Here is a 19,882-nt window from a genome sequence, read left to right on the forward strand (position 1 = left end):
AGTACTAGGGAGCCTGACATAAACACTATCCTACAAGTCCACTAACATCCTCCTACGTGTAGTAAAGCAGCAGTCTAGCGCATGCACTTCCGTTTTATTTTGTTGGTTTTGTCATTTTGGTGATGGTGGCTGTGGTGGCGCTGGCTTGGAACTAACTCTACATAGGTTTGAGGCTAAGGATAGCCTAAAATTATAGCACAGCGATCCTCTTGCTTTAGCTTTACAAGTGCAGAGATTACAAGTGTGAATTACCATGCCCATCTGGAGAGTTTGGTACCAATCTACAGGTGCTAATTTACTGTATTTCATCCACCCCCACGACACCCTGTGGGGTAGGTTTGGGTGTGATCCCAGCTTTGCCTGAAGGCTGACAGGTTCTCGAGGAGGAATGAGGTCTGCCTAGGGCATCTGCGCTAAGGAGTGAAGTATGCTCTACTGCCTTCCCACCAAACTCGAGATTGAAAGCAAGTAGATGAGACACACCAAGTCCAGGGATTACAGAAGCCCACAGTGGTGAAGGGCCAGGAACAGACAGCAGACTACAATGTATAGCAAACTAAGTGGGAAAAGGTAACAAACCTACACCCATGGCCTAAGCCGTGGGTTTAGAATAAAACACCACTCTGTCTTCTGACTTTGGTACAATACCCCTCCTCAAGCAGACAGAGAAACTGAGCCCCAGAGAGGTGATATGGATGGGACGGCAGCTCCGGGGCAGGGACAGACTACTCTCATTCAGCACTCTATCACCTGCAAGAGATGAGAATCCGAGCAAGTCGCTCCCCATCTCTGTAGCTCTTTCTGGAAAATGGAAAAACCCCTGCATCAGTGCTGCGAGGATGAAAAGGAATCAGCTGAGATGCTCTAGCCTTGCATGTAACACACACTCGAGGAAGACAGGAACCCACACAGGAGCTCAACACACAACTCTCTTCCTATTCCCGAGATGCCCTAAACTCACCACCAGAGTGGTGCGTATCAGCAAAAGTCCTGTAATGGCGCTCTGATAGCACAAACAAGAAAGTAAAGCCATGCTCACCTTGCACATGAAGAAGACATGCCACTCACCACTTTCCATCCTGCTTCCTGGCAGAGACCGGGTACCCCTAGTCCCAACCTTTCAAAGCATCATGGCCTCATTACTTCCTGAGAAAGAGGGATGATCCCTATCCAGAGTCCCCAGCTCTAGGGCCCACGTTGAGGGCTGAGGCATTGAAGAAAGGCCTCCCAATGCCCTTGCTACAGGGTAGAGTCCAGCTTGTATGGCACAGCCACTGGGAAGTCTGCAGTTTTAAGATATGCCCAGCTGCTGGGAGAACTCTCCCTTTAACCCCGACCGTACTTCAAACAATTTCTAAACAACACATCCTCCTGGGGATTCGGGTCTCTGATGGCCCTGAAGATAAAGAACTAACAAGACCGGAACAACAACTGACTTTTGCTTTTGTCTGCATCCCAGCTGTGGACATCCTTCCCTGCAGCAGCAGAGACGCCAGATGAAAAGAAAAGGCTGGGAGGCAAGAACAGGGAATTTCCCCTCCATCTCTCATCTCTCTTGCCAAATGAAGACCTAGGGTGGCAGGTTTTACGTTGGAATGGAATTGTGAGGCTGGAAAGATGTCTCAAGATGTCTCAAGCAGTTAAGAGCACTTACTCCTCTTCCAGAGGACCCAGATTTGGTTCCCAGTTCCCAAGTAGTTCACAAACACCTTTAACTCCAGTTCCAGAGGATCCTATCAATGCCCTCTTGCCTCCAAGGGTTCTGACGTAAGTGCCATTAAACCTGACTTTTTCATATAAGCTAGGGATCTGAACTCAGGTCCTTGTGCTTACACAAGCAAGGACTCTTTACTCACTGAGCCACGTCTCCTGCCCAGGGTCCTCTTGATTTTCCCACTCAGCCAGTTTTTAGCCATTTTGAAATACCAAAAACCTAGAGCACTTTGCTTCAAAAGCTATAATGGTCAGCCTCAGAAGAAAAGAAACATACATACAATCACCTGGTTTTGGCCCTTCATTTAGATACAAACCAGGTCCAAGTCTATCAAACACTTGTGAAGATCACATGCTTTCCTTGGATGGCTCTTTATTACACGGTGACTTTATTTTTTTGTGGTGCTGGGGATGGAAGCCTGGGAGATCGTGTACACGGTAACAAGTGCTCCACGCTGAGCTACACCTATTCTATCACTGGTTTTGCTTCCCAAGGCTAGATATTTCCATTTTAGTTATAACTTCTCAAATATATTTAACCTGTGAGGCTCAAAACTGTCTGTAACTCTACTTCTGGCCTCTGCAGACACTAGGCACGAAAGTGGTACAGGCAGATACTGAGTAGACATGCAGGCAAAACACTCATACACAAAACAATATAGTAATTTTCAAATAGCAAATCTATTTAATCTGATAATTGGGAAGATGGGCCACAGCATGCCATAAGCCATCTCTAGTCACCTGAGGACCTCAGTTGAGACCCAAAGAGGGACCTAGAGGTAACAAGGGCCCCTTCCTTCCTCTCTGCAGAGTGACCTGCCTTGTTTAAAAACCTGAAAACAGGCTCCAAGAGAAGGAAAACGTAAGGGTTTATATGGTCGAGGAAGAAAGCACAGAGTCAAAGTCCAAGATCACTCCTGAGCCTGGAGCTCTCCACACAATTGCTACAGCATACGGGAATGCCTTTGTAAACCTAAACAAGTGGTATCCGAAATTTAACATACAACCAGCACTTGAGAGGTGGAAGCAGGAGGATTAGGAGTTTTAATATACCAATTTTATATGTGTGAGATATGTCTTTTAAGAATTTGTAAAACTTTTTAAATTGGATTTTTAAAAAACCTTTGTAATTATAAAACTATTAAAATTTTACAGATAGTAATTTCTAGAGTCAGACTTGGCTTTTCAGCCTTTATATGGGCAAGGAGGTGCCCTGAAGGCTGTGGAGTCTGCTGAAGCTACATGGTGAGAGAGTCTCCAGTGCGGACAGAGCCTACCTGTGAGAATGAGGCCCCCACTCTGCAGCCCTTGACAGCTACAGAGAAAGCAGTAATGTCTGGAGCAAGTATCCATGCATCACAGCACAGAAACAGACCTTTTGTGGGCGGCAGGCTGGGCTGGGGTAGACAAGCAGTGCAGTGGTACTCACAGGGGCCAAGTCTCCTCCACGGGCAGAGGTCCTGGTCAGAACAGAAGGTAAGAAGCCAGGATTCAAGGAGGGCCGTGCAGAGAGCAGCAGGCAGCTCGTTCCTGCCCTTTCTCTTTCTGTCTCCTAAATGAAAAGCACTTCGAGGTTTTAGAGGGTGTTTCCCACGTCTCAGGCCAAGTAAGTCCCCATTTGTTGTAATCCAATTCTCGGCCTGATGATGTCAACCACTCAACCCACTTGCTCAGTTTCCATCTCTGTCCACGGGAGAGATCTATTTCCTTTGGACAATGAGCCAGGAGGCTGTAACTTCATCCCAGGCCCGTCACATTTGTCAAACATCCTTCCTTCAATTTTCAACACCGAGGCCTCAGTGACAAAAGGCTTCCTATGTGGCTGGTCAGTCCCAGGCCTCCAGGCATTTAGTCACTGGGGAAGACTGTGGCTGCCTGCGCTCTGCGTGCTCCCATCCATTTCTTCGGTGTATAATGTGCTAAATTAGGCAGGAAACCTCTCTATGCCTCCTCCATCTCTGCCTCTCTGCCCAGTCCTCCGAGTCTTTCATTTCTCCCGCTTTCTAGGAACATGCTAGGCACAGTATGTATGTCCTTATGTCCTATGCACACCCACAGGACAGGCTAGGACGCGCTGGAGAACTGGCTTCAGGTCTTGACCCTGGCTCAAGCAAGTCACTGGACCTTCGTTTCATCAGTGAAATGATACATGGGTTTCTTTCCTGCCTGAAATCCCATTGTAAGCCAGTGTGTGTAGAGCTTATTACCAAATGTATCTTGGATCATTTTACTCCAGGCTACCAGCCACACGCCTGAGCAAAAAGAAACCCCTTCCATAGATTCAAGATGCCTGCCTGGATTTGTGGGCTCATGAGCCCTCACAGAAGAGAGAGCTAAGACATTTCTCTGGGAGAAAATTCAAAAGAATTCACTGAAGGCGTCCCGGGGGACATAAAGAGAGACAACATAAACTACTAGATAAGATAAACAAGTACGAGAATGTAACTGTCCTTAGGGACAAACCCAGCAATGGTCAGGCTAGATAACAAGAACGTTGCATGGCAGAGAACTCTGTCAGGGAAATGGGGAAACCTCTCTACTCTTCCCTGTGAGAAGCAAGGAGACCTGGGCAGAGACTGTGAGCAGCTTCAGTAGTCAGAATCAGGATCAGCAGGGTCTGAGCCCTACATAACACTCTCTGTCTCTTTCTCTCTCTGTGTGCATGTGTGTCTGTTTTCCTAACTGTAAAATGGGATGCTAGCAGCTTCATTTTAGAATCCTGAGAAGTGATCCTTACAAGAAGACCAAGACAGCAGACAGTACAGACTGAATACTGGGCAGACTGTTGTACATCATCTATTTTGATTCTCACGACACCCCTAGAAGAATTATTATTATATTCTTCTCTCAATAAGAAGATGAAGCAGAGAAGTTATGTGATATGCCTAAAGTCACAGAGCTCAAAAACAAAAGGGCCAGAATTAGAAACCATGGCTCTTAGCTCCTGACTAAGTCAGAATGAATGCACACATGTGCCAATGCTATTCTTAAAACAGACATCCCACCCAGCCTGATAAAGGGAACACACCAACCAGTCCATCAAGTCAAGGGGTGGGCTTATTGGCTTTGTTACCAAAAATGCTGGGTGGTTTTAACTGCTTCTACCCAAAGCGGGAGAGCCAATCTATGTGTGTGTTATTTCCATGGGGACAGGAAGTTATGGAACTCTGCTGGACACAGCGGCAGTGGGGAAGACTGTGGTCCTTTGTAACTAAATAGGAATTTTAATTAGTTCTCAGAAAACTCTGATGCTTATCAGTACTCAAGCAAACAGGCTCTTCATGGGAGGATGTCAGCCAATCAGAAGGCTTTGGAACAAGTTGGTGAACTGTGGTAGAATAAAAACCACCAGCCTGAAAACACTGTGGGAGCAACAAAGATGTGGGGTCCTACCAGCCCTGCCTTCCTCCCACTGAGGATGACCTCGGGCAATCGGTTTGTGCCTTGGCTGCCCAGTGGAGGATGGGATCACAACAGCACTTTCCCTAATAAGTTCCTTGTGTGTGTTGTATGTGACTACATCTTCATGTAGGTGTCTGTGCATGTGCATACATGTATGTGGAGGCCAGAGATCTATGTTGGGTGTCTTTCTCAACCATGTTCCACTTTATTTCTTATTAGATTTATTTTATTTTATGCGTATATTTTGACTACATGCATGCACATGTACCATGTGTGTGCCTAGTGCCTATGTGGATAGGTCAGATGAAGACATGGGATCCCCTGGAACTGGAGTTAAGCATGGTTGTCAGCCAGTGGGGTGCTGAGAATTACCCAGGTTCTCTGTAAGAGAGATGTCACATTTACAGCTTGTTTTCTGTGCCACGGAGCTACAAAGGCCCTGCTTGTTTAGACGACTGAGAAACATAATACTGAGATTTACATCTGAAAGTAGAGTTTCTTAGCTGGGTGATGGAGCAGAGGCAGGTGGATCTCTGAGTTCGAGGCCAGACTGGTCTACAGAGCGAGTTCCAGGATGGCCAGGGCTACATAGAGAAACATTGTCTTGAAAAATCAAAAAAAGGAAAAAAAAGTTTCTTGCCATTATCTTTTCAATTATAATTGTTTATGTATAAAAGGGGCATCTATAGAACAGGAAAAAGGCATGAAAGCTGCCATCACCCCAGCATGCAGGCGTCACCAGAGAGCCTCTTAGTGCCCAGCTCCAAACAGAATTTGCAATCAGAAACATGAGTCACGTGGGAAGCAGTGCAGTCAATCCACAAGAATCACAAAGACACATTCAGTAAATTTGCTTGAACTTTGCCACATAAGCCAGGCTAGCCCTTGACCTTCCTTCTAAGTAACCTTCTTACTACGGCTAGTAGGATACAGGCCACCATCCTGGTTTTTTATATGACTTCTGGGATCTGAACTCAAGTCCTCACAGTTGGAAAGCAAGCACTTTACTGAGCCATCTTGCAGTGCCCTCCCAGAAGGCCTTTCCTGAAGCAGCACCACTTACACGTTTAATAGGAGGCAGCCTGACACACCGCTGCTGCCCTAACTGCCCTGCCCTCTGGGTCTGGCTAATCAGACCCCACACTAAATGTCACTTTCTTGGGGAGGTCTTGTTTGGAGCCACATTAGCTCTGTGCTGAAATGATTACTTATTCCTCTTAGCATGGTATTTTAAGTACCTGCTGTGTGTTCTCCTACCAGAGAAAGGTTAAAACATCTCTGATAGATCCATCCCAAGAACCTTAAACAGTGCTGAGTGGACACACACAGGCACAGACAGACAGACAGACAGTCAGTCAGACAGACACACAGACAGACAGACAGACACACACACACACACACTCCTGTACACTATAAGCTAGGCCCTCTGTCTTTGGGAAAGGATCATCAGAGAGCAAGAGATTTCCCTTCAGGTAGTTTCTAAGAGAAAGCAGAGCCAAAGTGAGACACAGTGGTGTGCACCTGTGGACATGATACACAGCCTGCTTTATGAAACCCCAAGGAGGCTCTCAGCCTGGCAGTGACAGTAATGGAGGACTTGGATCTAACACTGCTGGCCAGCCAGCTCCTACCCCTACCCATGTAACACACAGAAGAAGTTCTACAGAACTACAGGTAGATGGGGTGAGGGGGGTCCTTTCCATAAGTAGAAGTGGTCTAAGACTTCTCCCAGGAACTTGGCCTCCTTATTAAGACATCTGAGGGAGCTCAATCTACCTGCTGGTCCTATCGTGTGCCCTGAAGTAAACCACTTCTACCACTCAGAAGGTGTCCAACAATTTCCTAGGAAGAAGAGGCTTATGGGGCAGACAGCCAACTCCAAAGGAAGCTAAGACCTATCCCTTAAAAAGAGTCTTTCATTATTGATTAAGAACAGTCAAAAGCATTATCACAAGAAGACCATCAGCATGGCAAGGACTCTAGAGAAAATAGATCCAGTAAACACAAAAAAAATCAGACAAGTGAGAAGGGCTTTATAATTCTGAATACACTGTTTCCATAAAGCATAAAGAAAACTAACAAACCTGAACTCCCGAGAACTGACAGTATCGATGTAGAAGCTACCACTTCAGTGGGAGGACCGGGAGTGAGGGGAGAGCAGCTGACAATGCAGAGGGGAATACAAGGCAGAAAGGAGCTTGATTCTAGAACAATCCTGGAAGTTCAACGTGGCACCAGGTAGGAATTCCAGGAAAGAAAGGGAGAAATGATATGATAGGAAAATATCTCCAATTCTGAGACGTTTCCAGGACAGTCTTCAAGCCCAAAGTCAGATATGTATGAGTAGAACACGGCTGACAGCCACTTAATCTTGCCCACTTCAAAGAACAAAACAGAGGAACTTTGCAGAGAAAAGACATTGTTTCAAAAGTACACAATCTGCTCAGTTCTGAAATCCTAACACTTAACAATATGTTAAGTTGGGAGTGTCACCCCAGTCCCTGGCATCCATCCCAGACCCCCTGGCCTGGGAGTTGCATTGGTCTGAACTACAAATCCCAGCATGCCGGGTCAGGACCACTCCCACAGGGTATTTAAGTGGATGCCCAGAGGAGGAATACATGGTCCCAGGTTTAGCATGTGCTCCCCGGTTTTCTGTCTCCCCTGCCATGATCTCAGCCACCCGAGAGTGCTGTATTTATTAAAACATGGGCATTTTAATTTGGTTTGATTTGGCCTGATTGGATTTCTGTGCACCGGCAGAGAGGATTTTTCTTAACAAATATAGTCAGGACAATACAGTCAAACTCTTTTTTTAAAAGTGTACTATAGCCAGGCGGTGGTGGCGCACGCCTTTAATCCCAGCACTCAGGAGGCAGAGGCAGGCGGATCTCTGTGAGTTCGAGACCAGCCTGGTCTACAGAGCTAGTTCCAGGACAGGCTCCAAAAGCCACAGAGAAACCCTGTCTCGAAAAACCAAAAAAAAAAAAAAAAAAAAGTGTAAAAAGTGTACTATAGAGGAAGCTGGAGAGATGGCTCAGAGGTTAAGAGCATTGCCTGCTCTTCCAAAGGTCCTGAGTTCAATTCCCAGCAACCACAGGGTGGCTCACAACCATCTGTAACGGGGTCTGGTGCCCTCTTCTGGCCTGCAGTCATACACACAGACAGAATATTGTATACAAAATAAATAAATATTTTTTGAAAAAGTGTACTATAGAAATAAATGGTCTTGTTTGGCTCTAACTGGAAAGATACATATGTTAAGATAATTGGAGAGCCTTGTTAATAATAAGGGCTGTTAAATTATTGTATGTGTGATACTAAATATTAAAAAGTGCTTTTGGCTGGGCGGTGGTGATGGAGGCCTTTAATCCAGCACTCAGGGGCAGAGACAGGTGAATCTCTGTGAGTTCGAGGCCAGCCTGGTCTACAGAGCAAGATCCATGACAGGTTCTAAAGCTATGGAGAAACCCTGTCTCAAAAAAAATAAAAATAAAAAAATAATAATAAATAAATTAAATAAAAAGGAAAAAACAACAAAAAAGGTGCTTTTGTTGCTGTTGTTTGGGGCAGGGGGGTTGGTATGAGGTAGCTCAGTGTTAGAGAGAGGGCTTGGCTAGATGCTCTAAGGCCCTGGCTTTGGTCCAAGAACCACAAAACAAGCAGGCCATGGTGGCACACCTGCATCCAAGCATATAGAGGTGGAGCAGAGAATCAGAGATCTCCAGCCTATGCTATATGAGACTGCATAAAATAAAAGGGCAGGTGACAGTAAAAGAAATGGTTGCTTTCGAGGACACAGAAGAATGGTGTCTTTTTGGATTTGGAATTTCTTTTTGTTTTTTAAGTTGATCATGGCCAGGCATGATGGCACACATCCTTAAACTCCAGCACTCTGGAGACAGATAGGAGAATCTTTGTGAGCTCAAGGCCAGCCTGGGTACATAGCAAATTCTAGGCTAGCCAGGGCTACCTAATGAGATTCAGTCTCAAAAGCAATAACAACAACAAAACCTTTCATTCATTCATTCATTCATTCATTCATTCACAGTTAAGTCCTACCTGTATTTTAAATATTTATCTTTTGTTATCAGTTATTGTAATCAGCATTTAGCAGGCCCTTTTGCTAATGTCAACATCTATAAACTCATGTTTATAAATCCAATGTCCCTCAGGGTTAGAAATCCTCAGTCACCTAAGGGACATTAATGTGACCACTGCTGTTATTGCCACTTGATATGTGCATTCTTAGTTCTAATTCTCACAGCAATCCCTGCCCCCCAGGGCCCAGATCTGGTGCCACCACACCTCCCCTTCACATCCTGCAGTTTGTTATCATCCAGAAAGTAATAGCACATAAATTTTCTCATCAACCCCATGAAAACACGGGGGGCAGGACTATCTTCATTTGAAAAATGAAGAATAGAAAAGTAAGTGATTTGCCCAAGATTTCAGACTCCCTGGTCCCTATCCAGTGTTCTTTCTACCAGACCTTATCATCTGCCCCTAAATCCTTCATGTACATTTGACCTGCAGCCACTGTAAACGAATACAGTGGACAGCGGACAGAGAGCAAAAGCAGGAGGGAGACAAAGGAGGGGGAGAGCGACACCCCGCCAACCCTACAAAGAAAACAGCAACCAACCATGGAATGTCCTCTGTTGCTCTGTCAGCATTATGCGTGAGTCTCTAAGGGGCTCTGGAAATGCCAGCAGCCAGACCCTGGCACACACACAAGCTGTTGGCACAGACAGCCCAGAGCACTTCTGACAAGCGGTGCCACTCTTTTTAGGTTCCAAAACAAGCGGCCATGTGCACCTCTGCTCTGAAAAGACACCGCCTGTGCCTCCTAAATCTGCTTTAGTCCATACATGTGGCTCCGGGCTTTTAATTCTTGCCGATATTCTTAGCTATGGTTGGCCTAGAGCAGTGGCAAGTTGACAAAGCTCCACAACAGGCTGAGCCACAGAGGAAGCCTAATGTGTAGAGTTAACGTGGGCAAACACCTGACTCCAGTCACTTAAAGCGTGGAGAAGCTGGCGGCTCCGCCAAGCAGAGAAGGCCAGGATATGGGTGCCATGCATTGAGTGAGGCTGGTGCTGGTGCCATTCCCAGCCTGTTCTGGCATGTGAATAATGGCCAAACAGCAGCTAGGGGAAGAGGCTGTTTACTTGAGTTCAAGCTATTTATAGCACCAGCAATCTGCACATATTTGGATGACAAATCTCTGGGCTTCAAGTGAGCTGAGCTTTGCTCCTGGACAATTTCAACAAACACATTCCCTCCCAACGCCACCCCCAAGGCCCTCCCTCAACATGTGTTGCCCTCAGGATATCTAACTTGAGTTGCTGAGCTTCAAAAGATTATGAAAATAAATCACATTTCAGGAGCTGTGACTTTTAATTCATTTATCTATGAGTTTGAAATACATATTTAAGACTTAAATCAGTCCATACACATTCTTTAATAGTGTTCGAAGATCCAACAGCCAAGTGATGGTGGTGCACACCTTTAATCCCAGCACTCAGGATGCAGAGACAGGTAGATCTCTGTGAGTTCGAGGCCAGCCTGGTCTACAGAGTGAGTTAAGGACAGTCAAAAATACACAGAGGAGCTCTGCCTCCAAAAAAAAAAAAAAAAAAGCCAAAAAAGAAAAGAAAATAGTGTTCAAAGATCCCATAAATGGACAAACAATATCTGAATGATGTATTGGAATAGTTTTGATCACATTCTGACACTCTCATGACTAACAATAAAGTTTACTTTGAATCAGAGGGCAGCACTAGTTACAAGCTAACCAAAATTAGCCATAGAGGTTTTGGAGGACTGAGGACATATAGAGAGACAAAAGAAGTAGTAGGGTAGGGCTTAGAAAGATTCTCAGCCCTTTTAGATTGAGGAAAGAGAGAGAGGAGCTTACTGATCGCTTCTCTGATTATTCAGGTCCTTACCTCAATATCTGACTCCGGAGTTTTTATTGATAAAGAATAATTCGATAAATGCTTCATCTGGTGCCCAACATAGGGCACGTATTTCCACATAGGACCTGAAAAAGTACTAAAAAAAATTCCAGACACACACAGACTCAACACAGCTTCCTAGTACAGGCACCAAAGCTACAGAGAAACCTTGTCTCGAAAAAACAAAAACAAAAAAATAGATACAAAACTTTGGACTCACCAAGATAGGCTAGATGATGGAGTAATAATGTCTTCAAATTTGCCAAATGCAAATGGACTAGATATTGTGAATGTAATTTTTACCTAATTTTTTTTTTCTGTAGCTTTGGAGCCTGTCCTGGAACTAGCTCTGCAGACCAGACTGGCTTCGAACTCACAGAGATCCACCTGCCTCTGCCTCCGAGTGCTGGGTTTAAAGGCATGCACCACCACTGCCCAGCTTGAATTTTTTTTTTTGGTCTAATAATTGTTCTTACTATATATAGTTTTACTGTATTAGAGTTAAAGCCTTTCCTGTTTATGTGGACTATGTGGTCACACTGACGCCCCTGAGACTGACAATAAAGTTTACTTTGGGAATCAGAAGGCAGAGCTAACTGCTACCTGTCCAAAATTAGTCATAGAGGTTTAGGAGGATTGAGGATGTATAGACAGACACAGGGTGGGGCTTAGAAAGATTTTCAGCCCTCTTGGACCAAAGAACGAGAGAAAGAGGTCATCACTGATCACTTCTCTGAGGCTTCTCTGATCATTCAGATTCTTACCCTGATATTTGACTCCCGAGTTCAATAAAGAATAGATAAACACTTCAGAATGACTGTAATCAGTATGTCTGCGCTGCTATAAGGCTGCCATGCCCAACTCAAGACCTATACAGAGAATATTTCTTTTTTTTTTTTAAATTATTTATTTATTATGTATACAATATTCTGTCTGTGTGTATGCCTGAAGGCCAGAAGAGGGCGCCACACCTCTTTACAGATGGTTGTGAGCCACCATGTGGTTGCTGGGAATTGAACTCAGGACCTTTGGAAGAACAGGCAATGCTCTTAACCACTGAGCCATCTCTCCAGCCCCAGAGAACATTTCTTATGACACAGTTTGTGTAGGAGGAGAAAGGTTTTCTGTGATCCACAAATATATAATCGCATATGCATGCCAAACAAATAGCAGACGCATCCCCACCAACTGTAGAGCAGAAGCAGACAGTGCAGGATTGCCAACGCCCCTCCAGCTTACTGCACACACATACAAGGGAAAGGTGGGGTTACAGCAATAAACATGCAGAACCTTCCACAGCTTTAACTTAAACTGTGGCCAACAAGTCTGTTTGGAAAAACTAGCTACCTCTAAAAGCTGCTTAGTTTTTAGGACTAGGTACTGTTGCGGAAAACTCGTGCTAGCCCGTAATTAATAAACAAAACCTTGCTTTTGCATTCAGAAGTATGGCTCCGTGGTGGTCTTCTTGGGAGTCCTAGGACTCATGCACAACACTGTCTAACTCTGGGTGCTGTTAGGTCCATATGCAGACTACTAATGTTGGAGGCTTGCAGCTCTATCACACAATGCAGTCACTACAAACAAAAAGCTGGCAAGTGAAGAAAAGACATCAAGTGTGAAGAGGACGCTGGACAAGTAATTTGTGGGGAACACAGCTTGTCTTTAGAAGACCTGGCCTGTCTTCTTACCCTTTTCTCTTGCTAATGACACGCATTAGAACACAAAATGGAAGTGTTCTAACAAATCTTAAATTTTTGTTACTGAAAATTTGTTATCTTTGTTTCGAAACAGAATCTTACTTACTACATAGCCCTAGCTAATCTGAAGCTCACTGTACAGAACACAGTGGCCTCAGCCTCCAGGGTGCTGAGATTAAGGTGTGCACCCCCACGCCCAGCTGTACTATTACTATAATGTTGAGGACGAGACCCAGGTCCTCAGGCACCCTAGGTAAACGCTCTACCTTTTGTGGCCCCAGTTTTCTTTACTTTTCCTCCACCCCCTCCTTAGTTTGCTCCTTTAACTTGTCCCATCTAGAGATAGAGAGCACACCGTAGTATGGCCCCTGCTTTCAATGCACACTTCTTGGCCCAAGGTTTTCAATGTGGATATTTATCACATGAAGATAACTAGACAAGAACACCTACATAGATACATCCGTCAGTAACTGCTTATAAAGTAAGTGTTGGTGACATGTTTACACAAGTCACCAGCTACCCACAAACCTCAAGGGTACTGTTTGTTGGAACAGAGGCCTCATCTCAGAGACTCAGGATTAACTGAGACAATCTGAAGTACCCAGTTCACAGTTTATGTTTTGTTGCTGTTCCCGGAGCCATTTACATCTGTAAAAGGATATACAAAATACCAAATTCCAAATGAGGACATCTCTGGATGGTGGATAGCAAGAGGGATCCATTAAATTATGTTCTTCCATGAGTCCTTAATTTTTAGAAGTGCAAATTAAGGCCACATCCATGAAAAATAAAGACATTACTCTAGGAAAAGGGGGCAGATGGAGGTGGAACTGGGGCAGAGCACTTGCCCAGCAGCCACAAGGCCCTGGGTTTGATCCCTAGGCTCACAAAAAGAAAAATAAAGGACGGAGAGACTAAAACTGAAGGAACTTAAACAGAGGAGAAAACAATTTGGGGACAGTAATAGGAATTGGCTTAGTAGATCTCAAAACACAGTTCCTCGCTGGTCAATGGTGGCACACTCCTTTAATCCTAGAGACAGAGGCAGGCAATCTCCGGGTTTGAGACCAGCCTGAACTATATAGTGAGTTTCAGGACAACCAGGGCTACACAGAGAGACTGTATCTTAAAAAAGCAAACAAACATAGTTCTTCTGGGACTCAAGAGACAGTCAGTGGGTAGTAAAGGCACAACCAGTCCACCAGGCTGACAGCCTAAATTCAATACCCAGGATTCCCAAGGCTGTCCTCTGTTACACACACACACACACACACAGAAAATAAAAGAAAAACTGGGTTAAAAAATTATTTTGCACTAGACAAAAACAATATCTCCAAAGTATTCAGAGGTTCTACCCACTGTGACAGTGACACAGTAACAAGAGCACTGCTTAAAAAACATAAAAACCAGGACTGGAGAGATAGCTTAGCGGTTAAGGGCACTGGCTGTTCTTCCAGAGGACCTGGGTTCAATTCCCAGTACCCACATGGAAGCTCACAGCTGTCCTTAACTCCAGTTCCAGGAGATCTGATACCTTCATGCACATAAAATAAAGTTAAATTAATTATTTTAAAACAAACAAAACCACCTAGGGGATTTATTGGGATGGCCTCACAAAATTCAAGATGAAATTACAACATATATACAAGAAAGCAGCTCTTTATAATATCTGCCTTCTAAACAGGCTCTTGAACCTTTTGGGTTCAGCTCTGCAAAATGTAATAGAAATAGAAGCTAGCCGGGCGGTGGTGGCACACGCCTTTAATCCCAGCACTAGGGAGGCAGAGGCAGGCGGATCTCTTTGAGTTCGAGGCCAGCCTGGTCTAGAAGAGCTAGTTCCAGGACAGGAACCAAAAGCTACAGAGAAACCCTGTCTCGAAAAATAAAAAATAAAAAATAAAAATAGAAGCTGCAGCTTTCAAAGTGGTTCTGCAGGACACAGAAAGAAGAACTGGGGTTCCAATGTCAATCTACGGGTTATAAACAAGAGGACAAACAAGGAGCAAAGAGTATGGCAGAATCTTGAGGTCCCTACCTTAGGACCTCAAAATCACCAGGCAATAATACTTCCAACATTTTTAATAAGTGTGTTTTCTGTTCTTGATGAAAACTAAAAGAGTTTAAAAGATAGTGTCAACTGGGAGTTAACAGACTAGGAAACAGAGAGAGGTGACTCAGGAGCACAGCTCAGTTGGAGTGCTTACTATGCCTGCAGCTTCAACCCCCAAAACTGACAAGAGACAGGGAGAGAGAGGAGAGGAGGGAAAAGGGGGAGGGAGAGAGGAAAGGAGAAAGGAGAAAAGAAACAGAAGAGAAGGGACAGAGGTGACTTAGAGAAGTGCATGCTACACTTTCACCAAGAAATCAACAGACGCCTGGAGACTTTAGGCTTCTGCAAGGCATGAAACCAGGAGTCTGGATCTCAAATAGTTGCGATACCTGGATCATAGACTTTTTCTAGTTATTTGTTTAGCTTTGAGACAGGGTCTCATGTAGCCTAGGCTGGCCTTAAACTTGTTATGCACCTGAAGATGGCCTTGTACTTCTAATCCTCTTGCTTTCGCGAGTGCTAGGATTATAGGTGTGGCCTGTCATGGCCCATTCATGCAGGGCTGGGAATCAAATCCAAGATTTTGGGTTTGAGAGGTAAGGGGATAAACAGATAAACATGTGATGGTTAATTCTGATTTTCAATTTGACTGAATTAAGACACAGCTGGGTAATGAATGAGGCTCGCTGCTCTCTCTCTCTCTCTCTCTCTCTCTCTCTTTACATTTTCAGAGAGGGCCCTGACCAAATGAATGGTTTAATCCTTTGATGGATTTTAACATGGTAGCATTATTTGGGAGTTAGTGAAAGGCAGGGGGTGACAGCTAGAGGCAGGTCACTGGGAGCACGCCCTTGCAGCTGTATCTTGCTCTCGCCATTTCCTGTATTCCCCACTCTGTTTCCTGTGCGCTGAGAATAGCTCTTCTCTGCTACACACGCCCATCATCGTCACAAAGGGCCAAGTGACCATGGACTGAGCTCCTGAAACTATGAAATCCTTCTTCCCTTACGGCTAATTATTTATGTCAGGTATTCTACCACAGAAACACACCGCTGAGGCTCCTCCACGCCAGTGAGACGAATATACAGAGACTCCTCCACGCCAGTGAGATGCTTTCCTACTGTCAGTGACTACTACTCAATGTACACTACGTATCCCTTTAAGAATCTAAGGAAAATGTCTATTCTCAAACAATTTCTTTTAAAAGGATCAATGGAATCTGATGATTATCTTTGGGTTTGTCACAGATGCACAGATCACATCCAGAAACTCTCAAGAAACTACAAGTTTCGGTGAACATTTCTTGTTGGTGATGGGCATCAAGTCCCTTGAAGCTTATACAGAAGGTACCACAGTACTACCAACTTCCATCCAAGCTTTTATAAGCGTGTGTTGGGGTCAGAGAGCCCAGACCCCAAAAACATAAAATGCATGCCATGAGACCCTTTACAGGGTTAACAATGGACTGAGAGAAGTAGAGAGCAAACAGACCTTCACAATATGGCAGGATGAAGTAGAGAGCAAACAGACCTTCACAATATGGCAGGATGCATCAGAGCACATTCATCAGACTGACCTCACCCCTCAATTTCCTTTTTGGCTCCAAGACTCACTGGCTACAAAACAACAGGTGGAAATGATTGACAGGAATACTGAATAGAAAAGAAAGCAATAAGCAGTCCAGACACTATGGCACCATTGTTAAATACCCAGCCTGCTCTGCCTGTGGAGCGCTGGACTCTGCAGCTACACAAAAGTATCTCAGAACAAGAACAATAGGTCTTGGGGCTGGGAAGCTGGATCAGTCCATGACACACTTGTCACACAAACAAAAGGACCTGAGTTCAGATTTCCAGCACCACCCTTCAAAGAGCAGCCAGGGGTAGAAGGAAGTGCCTGCAGTCCCAGGCTGGCCTTGAACTCATAGAGATCTTTCTGCTTCTGCCTCCTGCTGCTGGGATTAAACATGCCTGGATTCAGATATTCTTTTAAACAGTACTTCAAGAAAAAATAATTTGGGGATGGAGAGATTCAGTTCTCAGCACCCACATGGTGGCTTACAACTGTCCAGAACTCCAGTTCCCAGGGATCTGATATATTCTGGCTTTCATGGGCACTAGGCATGCACATGGAACATATAAATACATACATGCAGGCAAAATACTTATACACACAAAAAATAAAAATAACTAAAGCTTTTTAAAAGAGAATAAAAGGAATTTCCTTTAATCCTCATAGACACTTTATGCACATTTTATCATCATTCTCCTTACAAGAGAACAAGTAAAGCTCAGAATTTTAACTTGCCTAAAACTGCATATCTTTTAAGGAAAGAAATCAAGTTAGCTGTCGAAAAGGAAATATTTTTGAGATTTATTTTTATTTTATAAATATTGGTATTTTGCCTGCATGTATGTCTGTGCACCGTGTGTGCGACTGATGCTGAGGGAGGCCAGAAGCGGGTGTCTGATTCTCTGAAACGAAAGTTACAAATGGTTGTCACATGTCATGTGGAGGCTAGGGATTCAACCTGGGTTCTCTGGAAGAGCAGGGTACCCTAACCACTAAGCCATCTCTCCAGCATCTTGAAGTTTTAATAATGTATTATCACCTACTATGTGTGTGTTTATATATGTGTGTGCAGACAGGAGTATGTATGGAAGCCAGAGACAAAAGACAAGAATATATGTTGAAGCCACAGGACAACTTTTGAGAGTTCTCTCCTTCCATCACATGGGTCCCAGGGATTGAATTAGTTTTGGCAGCAAGCACCTTTACTTACTGAGCTATGACACTTGCCCAAGGAAATATTAAAAATTACATATTGGAGGTGGGCAATGGTGGTGCACATCTTTAATCCCAGCACTCAGGAGACGGAGGCAGGCAGATCTCTGAGTCTGAGGCCAGCCTAGTGTACGAAGCAAGTGTTAGGACAGCCATGGCCACACAGAGAAACTCTGTCTTGAAAAACCATAGATAGATAGATAAAATATTACATATTGGGTAGCTAGAGAGATGGCTCAGCAGTTAAGAGCACGGCTGCTCTTATAGAGAACCCAGGTTCAATTCTCAGCACCCACATGGCAGTTCACAATAGTCTGTAATTCCAGCTCCAGGGGACCTGACACCCATGGCAAAATACCAATGGACTCCTCTCTGCTTCTTCCATGGAGTGGCGAGGAAGCCTAGTCAGTACTGTCTCTCCCTTTTAGGAGACTTTTCCTTGTGTGTGCTGTGTGTAAGAATCATGGCACACTGTGGAGGTCAGAGGAAAACTTGCTGAGTTTAGTTCCCTCCTCCTACTGTGGACACTGGGGGTTGAACTTATATAGCAAGTTCTTTTACCCACCAAGCATCTCAGCAGCTTCCTCTTTTATCTTCTTTTTTTTTTTTTTTTTTTTCATTTCTCGAGACAGGGTTTCTCTAAGTAACAGCCCTTGCTGTCCTGGAACTCGCTCATGTAGACCAGGCTGGCCTCAAACTCACGGAGATCTGCCTGCCTCTGCCTTCCGAGTACTAGAAGTAAAGGCATGCGCCACCACTACCACAAGGTTTCTTTTCTTTCTTTTGTTTTGTTTTCCAAGACAGGGTTTCTCTGTGTAGCCCTGGCTGTTCTAGAACTTGCTCTGTAGACCAGGCTGGCCTCAAACTTAGAGATCCACCTGCTTCTGCCTCCTGAGTGCAGATTAAGAACTTGGTATCACCATGCCTGGCAACAGCTTCCTTTTTCACAAGACTTTCTTCAGAATGCAGGCTCTGGAAAGGATGTAAGGCATGCTTGAGGAACTGTCTGCTGTACTCTGTACTGACACTTAGGCTCCTACAGAGCATTGAGAGGTTTGTCCTCAAAATACCGACTGCTAGTCACTGGCTGGTGTGTTCTCCTGCAGCCATGGGCCCCCCAGTGCAGCCCTGGTCTGTCTCTAGTTGTCAGCTAGCATTAGCAATAAGCTAGCATTCCACCTCCCCACAGATCTCGCATTAGGTTAAGTCTGGGCTGCTAGTCCCATGAGAGCATGCATTTGCCACAGCTTTCTCCCATAAGCAAACTTTACTCAGGTTAATGAAACTTCCCACTTAATGACTGCTCTCCAGTTCTTTGTGACCGGACCTTGCTAATGTCTGCAGATATATGTGTCCCGTGTAACCTTCACTGTCCTTCCATCACATCAACTCCTTTCAGGTCTTCCCAAAGCGAGCTCTTCCCCTCCACCACGTCAAGGCTGCCAGAGTTACAGCTTTTTTCTAGCCTCCAACTTTCTTTGGCCATTCCACCCCATCTTTACCCTTTCTCCTTCTTAACCCTTACTGCTCAGCAGTCTCTGCTTTTGTGCCTTCTCCTCCAGGAAGTCTGCCTTCCTCGTGACAGTCACATGCAGAAGCACACGTGCAGGTCAAGACAACACTATGCTCCTTTACATTTATCAAGCAGCCGGGCGGTGGTGGCGCATGCCTTTAATTCCAGCACTCGGGAGGCAGAGGCAGGCAGATCTCTGTGAGTTCGAGACCAGCCTGGTCTACAAGAGCTAGTTCCAGGACAGGCTCCAAAACCACAGAGAAACCCTGTCTCGAAAAACCAAAAAAAAAAAAAAAACATTTATAAAGCATATGGACGGGGTTGTAGCTCGGTGGTAGAATGCTGTTCTAGCATGCAAGAGGTCCCGAGTCCTATCCCCGCCAACACTGCTACAGTAAAAATAAACGGGAACATTGAAGGAGTGGGGAGCAGAGAAAGAGGCAGGCACACTCAATTGTCAGACTTGATAGCAGGCAGTGTTTCTGTTAATCACGGCTGCAGCCCTGGTGTTTAGAGTGTCTCAGATGAACAACAGAACACATTTAATGAATGATAAATGAAGACATAGGGCATGAGTCATTCTGCTCTGTAAGCCTTCCCATTTTGCTCCTCTGATGGTTGTATGAATTCTGCCCCGCAGCCTTAAGCCCATCATGAGGGCATCACAGCCCTGGCTCCAGTTCGGCTTCTTGCTCCTATCTCAGAGAAGGAAAATTTCCAAGTCCAACAGAAACTAAGGTGACACAATTTTCAGAGAGCAAGA

General features: G+C 44.8%; 1 protein-coding gene across 3 annotated transcripts in view; it reads right to left on the reverse strand.

The window, feature by feature from the left end:
• Pkig (cAMP-dependent protein kinase inhibitor gamma) overlaps positions 1–19,882 on the reverse strand; it is a 67,147-nt gene that overhangs the window by 27,115 nt on the left and 20,150 nt on the right. The window contains exon 1 of one of the 3 annotated variants that reach the window (XM_041670454.1): positions 3,143–3,161. The exons of the other annotated variants lie outside the window; for them this stretch is intronic. The gene's annotated coding sequence lies outside the window, so the exon portion shown is untranslated. Of the gene's footprint in view, positions 1–3,142; positions 3,162–19,882 lie in introns of those variants that run through there. 3 annotated transcript variants of the gene reach the window in all.

This window comes from Microtus oregoni, unplaced genomic scaffold, assembly GCF_018167655.1.
Source record: "Microtus oregoni isolate MIOR12 unplaced genomic scaffold, Mior012 000020F_ref0000438, whole genome shotgun sequence".
Lineage (NCBI taxonomy): Eukaryota > Metazoa > Chordata > Mammalia > Rodentia > Cricetidae > Microtus > Microtus oregoni.